This window comes from Delphinus delphis, chromosome 7, assembly GCF_949987515.2.
Source record: "Delphinus delphis chromosome 7, mDelDel1.2, whole genome shotgun sequence".
Classification (NCBI taxonomy): domain Eukaryota; kingdom Metazoa; phylum Chordata; class Mammalia; order Artiodactyla; family Delphinidae; genus Delphinus; species Delphinus delphis.
The window spans coordinates 72,796,612-72,802,611 of NC_082689.1; the positions used below are offsets into that span (position 1 = coordinate 72,796,612).

The window sequence follows — 6,000 nt, forward strand, 5'->3', positions numbered from 1 at the left end:
GAAATATATCTTAGATCAATGCAATCCAAAACCTGCGCTTTTAAAAGTAGGAAGCTGTAACCCAAATATGAAATGGTTTGTGGAGGTCATAAGGTTTAATGGCAGATCTCCTAATTTCTGGCTTAGGGTGCTTTTCACCTCCTTCTCATGTTTGCAATTAAAGAGAGAGCTTACAGTGGACCAGAATTTCAGATACCACCTACCCACTGTTTTAAAAGTATATTTGTAAATAGGCTGTGGGTGTCCATGAAAAATTATATTCTAAGTTCGAGGCCAGGCCCCCAAAGCCTGCATGGTACTCTGATAGTCCCTCTTCAACCTCACATTTTACATAACTTTCATAAAAATATAATCATTTTTATGACAAAACCCCACATCTGCTCTAAATTCAACCTGGAACACTAGGCACCAACTTCTATATTCCATGTAAGTGGTCCCTGAAAGGGGGCTTTTTCCACCTCTCCAAGCAGACAGATGCATTGGTAGTGGCAGTGGGACGTGTGTGTTGGGGCGGGCAGGGACGACACAGGGATCCAGATTAGGGAAGAGCAGAATAAACACCCTTGGATGTGTGTAACTCACTAAATTCATACTGAATAAGACAATAACTATAGAAGTTAAACATGCCTTGGCTGTTGATGAAAAAAGGGTTACTGGTTCCCCTGACCCTCTCCCTCCCCATCCTTTATTTGTGAGTTCTGGACTTTGTGAGGGCTATATTGTATATCAGCCTACAGGGATGGGCATCTAACCAATCATCAGGCATTATTCAGTTCATGAAAAATGCTTCACAACGATATGATTTAAAATAATTCAGACACTTCCATATTTTAATTTATGTATTTTATAGTATTAAAAATGTACAGTGCAATGTCTAGTGACATTTTATCACCCGCAATGAATCACTATATATGAGTCATAATCAACTATATTATCAAGACTATGAATAATGAAATGATCATCAATGTAGCCAACATTTATTGGTATATCAAATATATTGGTATATCAAATTTATTTTAATAAATAAATTTATCAAATAAATCTAAATTATAATTTAAAAAAAACTCCTCAGACCAATGACAAATGGAATGTCTATAGCATTCTAAGTTTAACTGAAGAGCACCATCATGTAATATTCCCAATTTAGTTATGGTAACACAGCCTCCAAAAGATGAAGATAATTCCACTGAATTACTGAAGTGACAGTGGGAGCAACTTTTGAATGTTGTACAACTTCTCAACTGAAACCAGTAAGCACGTGAATTACTGCTGTTTGTGACTTGGGCCTGATGCCCTTACCCTAGAAGAAGTCTGTTATTTTTCACTGCTGGGCATCAAACTAACTTGCTAACTGTTATCATCACTAACTGGAAGTATACAAAGCCTTACATCCAGTTTTACTTTGACTGTCTCTGTCTCTCTCTGTTTGCAGCTATTTGTAGTTACATTTTGGGCATGAAATAGTTACTTAATATTCCTAACATATCCAGTCTATTGGTGTCATGAATTAGATTCTTCTTCCCCCTTCAGTGCAGGAAAAGCACTACAAAACCATTTAACACATTGAGGTAGTAATCATCTCCCAGTACACTGAAGGTGTGAAGGCAACTTCCCAAAGTGACATACAATTCCATGAATGATTAAGCCCTAGAAGAACCCTAGAATAACCTCTACTTCATCTTCCAGTTAAAAACAAAGGAATAATGTCCATTTTAAAATGAAGCAAATTATGGGCATACCTCTTGACTGGAACAGAAAAAAAAATTAGCTTATGGAGCATTCTCAAAATACCTTAATGTTTCAAAGTAGTAAGGTGAGGCACTGGACTTAAATGATCAGCATCATCGAGGGTATGAAAATTCTCTATTTAAATCAACCCCTGGTCAACAGCAAGGAAATAACTCAGTTTGAAAACTGGCAATAATTGGATTTTAAAAATTAAATAAATTTTAAAGTTTTAAGTTAAATTTACTTTCCCAATTTGTATAGAAAACAAAGGAAATTGCAATTCTGACTTAATATGGACAATCCAGATACTCAAGGTCATACAATTGCTAAAGTTTTTATTGAACTCAGTTTGGTAGTAGTTTCCTTAAATTCAAATTGTGTCAGAACTACTCGCATAATTAGATTTGGTTTATTCAGCTTGTAAATGCAGCAACAGCCCTTTCCCCCCCCATGAACGCCAGCTGCTCCTACTTTCTGCTTACCTTCTCTCATGCTTTCCATCTCCACTGTGGCTCCTCTATCTCCCTCCGAAGACAGTACAGGTAAGAATTCAGATAACTGGATGTTTCGCCCCCCAAGTTAGAATCTTCTACATCATACATAAGACACGTAACGCAGCTACCTTCTCTTATGTAATAGTGGGGTTGGGGAGGAAACGCACTCTGATCGAAACAGTTTATGTCATTTTACTGTGAATGATCACCAGTTTCAAAACTTCCTCCCTTCAAATATCTGTAACAAATAGAATATATTTCTAACTGAAAGCCTACCTTTACTTGAAGCATGCAAAACTATTTGTACAGCCAATCATTCACACACACACACACACACACACACACACACACACACACACACACACACACACACATTCTCTATATACCTGAACGGGCTATTTCGATTTTTAATGTGGCAGAGAAACTCAATGTGCTTTTACTTTCTAATCTTCACATCAAATCAAATATGCACGTGTTAAACTCTGCTGTGAGGACTGTGTTACATAAGTTTCCTGTTGGCATCTCCAAACACTTCCCAATATCCTACACAGTGTTACTAACTCTCATTTAGAGCTAAATCTCTAAATTAGAAGGTCCACTAATTACGAACATACCTGAAAAACAATGTAGCAGCCAAAAGACACAACCTTACCCAGCACAAAGTTTTTTTTCCTTTTCTATTTTTCCTTTCCATTGGGTTCTTAAGTAAATAAAAGGCTCGTATATTTTCAACGCCCTTGATCCCTACACACTAGTGTTAGAAGACAGCTGGACAATCAACTTATTATTTTCCTGAATCTGATACAAAATAGCCAAGTGTGGAGAGGCTTAGAGTAAATTCAACCTCCAAAGAAAATTGTGTCAAATAAAAGCACACATAGCACGCTTTTCCAAATCCAGAAACACTTATTTTGGACATCAATTGTTCTCATTTTCATGTTACCATTTTCCACAACTGTTTCACAGGTACCAGAAATGAGGATACTTTCTACAGTAATATACTACATTCAAAAAGAGAAGCAGTCTTCTACTTTACCTTTTAAAATAAGAGAATCTAAGCCCAATTCTAGGAAAGCAACTTCTGTCAAAAATTTGCTTTTCTGCATTAAGGAAAATAAAATTTCATTGAAACTGTATACTAATCACTTCGGATTTATACACAATTACCATTCTTTATAAGTTGTAGAGCTGTATTTTTATTTTTCGGTCAAATTTGGGAACAAAAAAAGAAAGAACTGTGACCTCAACTAATAAATTACATCTTGAAATATACATGATCTTGTAGTACCCATGTTACTTCCAATGGTAACTGACACGCCCTGAATTGAACTGTGCCAGACAGTCCTATCTGTCCCATCGCTGACCAAACACTGCTTCTCTGTTTCTATTCATTATGTATTATAAGAGGTCCCAACACAGCCCAGTATGCAAGGAAAAAATTACAATTTTTATGACAGCAAAGTGATGCATTCAAGTTCTTTCTTGAACTATATCCCCATCCATGAGCATTAACAGACATTTTTTGATAGAGCTAAAATTACGTTAGCTGCAAGCTTTTTACTCTAAGAACCTTCGGCACCCTTTCCTGCAGGTTTTCAAAAAACCCTCGTAAAAGTCAGGCACTATTCAAACCTTGCAAACCAAACTCGCCAAGAACCTCGTGCAATTATCTATAACCTTGGCTACACCACCATCGGCCCGAAATTCACGGTCCTGGAGACCAACGCACCAAAATCCCAGAAGAAAGGCTATCTGAAGCCCGAACTGCCGGGCTTCCTCTCCGCCGCCCTCTCTGCCGCATGGAGAAAAGCAAGGGGAGGAGAGGAGTGGAGCGAGGCTCACCAGCTCCGAAGATGCTCCGGTGACCTCTGGCTGCTCGGCGAGAGCTGGACCGGGAAGGCGCTAGTTCTGACGCGGCGGGTCGTGTGGACTATGCCCTTGGTGCATTCCTCGCATTCCTGCACAATCTGTCGCCAGCCGAGGAGCCCGCGGTGCACGTTCCCCCCGGACACACACACCTGCTTATTGCTGCGCCCCGCGCGGCCACGGCCGCCGCGGCGCCTCTACTGCCCGAGCTCGCTGTCGCACTCAGCCAACACGCAGCCAAATCTCAGCCCAGCCGCTCACCCCCTCGCTTCCCGGGGGGGAAAAGAAGAGAGGCCTGAGCAGCCCCAGCGGCGGGCAGGGACACTCGTTCCGCCGGAGGGGGGGCGGGTGGGTGGGTGCCGCAGCTCCTCTTCAACTCCTGGCAGGGAGAGAAGGAAGCGGCAGCGCAAGAGGGCAGGCGGGGAAGCTCGGGGCTGGAGAACCGGGAGGGGTGGAGCGTGAGGATAGGCGGTGAGGGGAGAGGGGCGCACTGGACTGGGCGGTGGGCAGGACCGGCAAGGAGCGCGGGGCTCAGAGGGCAAACACAAGACCGTACAGGCAGAAGGGACGCGGGAGGAAGGGGAGGGGGCCAAGAAGCGGGAGTTGGGGCTAGAGAGAGGGACGGACAGCCCCGAGGGCTGGAGAAGGCGGGCGCCCAGGGGTGTTGGGGGCGCGGAGCAGAGTGCCAGGCGGGCAGGAGCTGGGAAGCCTCCGAGCAGACGTCCAGGAGGGCTCGGCGTGGCACTCAAGTTTGGGGCTGGGGGCCCTAGATCCAAGAAGGCCAACGTGGGGAGGGGTCGTGCGCGGCATGTAGGGGATACCGGGGCAAAATAATCGCAGGGAAAAGCAAATGGAGGGTGAAACTTGTGCGCCTGCCGGGGGGAGGGGAGCAGGCAGGCTAGTGCGGGCAGAAACACGAGGCGGGGCAGGAAAGCCGAGGCGGCTGCGAGGCGGTGGGGACGGAGTAACGGGAGGGAGGCGCCCGTCCCTGGCTCCCTCCCTCCCTGCCCCGCGCCCCTCGCAGGCAGGTCTTGGCTCCGACGCGACGGGGCGAGGGCCGGGGGTCTTGTGGGCAGGAGTCTCCGCGCCCTCCCGCGAGCCCGCACACTTACTTTCCAGGTTAGGCAGCAGCCGTCGTCGCTCCGGGGATCAGGAACATCGGCGCCGAGGGGTCGCCGCTGCGGCACCCGAAAAAATTAAAAAAAGTGCCGCGGCCGAGCGACTGCCCGCCCCTCCCTCCCCCTCCCGCCCCCTACCCCAAAGCGGCTCGCCCACCACCCCCGACGGCGGCGGTGGCCAACTTGCCCCTCTACCCCTTGCCCATGGTGCCGCCTCCGCGGCCGGCGTCGACGCGGACTCAGCCCCGGAGCCCCCTCTACTGCCCAGAGGCCGCCGCCGCCCGCCCAGCCGCCAGCCCGCCTGCCCAGCCAGCCCCAGGCTCCCGGGAACGTCAGCACGCCGCCGTCTCCGGACCTGCTCCCTGCCAATCCCATTGGTAGGAAGGAAAAGGCTGGCCCTCCCCATTGGCCCGGCCCTCATATTGAACTGACCAATGGGAACTGAGGTTTCAGGTCGCCATAGAGACCGATGCCGTTAAGAGCTAGAGGGCCTGGAAACGGTGAGGAGTAAGGATGAAGGTATCTCTGGCTTTGGGCGCGGGAGAGGGTGGGGGAAAGAACTACCGGGGGATTCCCGAGTGCTGGCTCTGAAATTGGGGCAGCTTTCGCTTTGCCTTCCTGGCAACAGCAGCTGTGCATGGTAGGGTTTGTCCGTCGCGTCAAAGGCGGGGACAGCTGAGCCACTATACGAATCCTTGAGAGCCTGAGAGTGGGCGTTTCACTTTTCCTGCGACTGGGGAGTCCCTCAGCCTCTGCCCTTTGAACTTTGACATGTGTGCAGCTTCTGCTTCACC

The 6,000-nt window shown here is 47.1% G+C and overlaps 1 protein-coding gene across 12 annotated transcripts in view; it reads right to left on the reverse strand.

Moving 5' to 3' along the window:
• Positions 1-5,307, reverse strand: part of PKP4 (plakophilin 4) — a 251,983-nt gene extending 246,676 nt beyond the window's left edge. For 9 of the 12 annotated variants that reach the window (XM_069540863.1, XM_069540861.1, XM_069540862.1 and 6 more), the window contains exon 1: positions 5,201-5,307. The gene's annotated coding sequence lies outside the window, so the exon portion shown is untranslated. Of the gene's footprint in view, positions 1-4,064; positions 4,424-5,200 lie in introns of those variants that run through there. The other 3 variants (XM_060016763.1, XM_060016746.1, XM_060016760.1) reach the window with 3 other exon arrangements.
• Between the last annotated feature and the right edge of the window lie 693 nt (positions 5,308-6,000).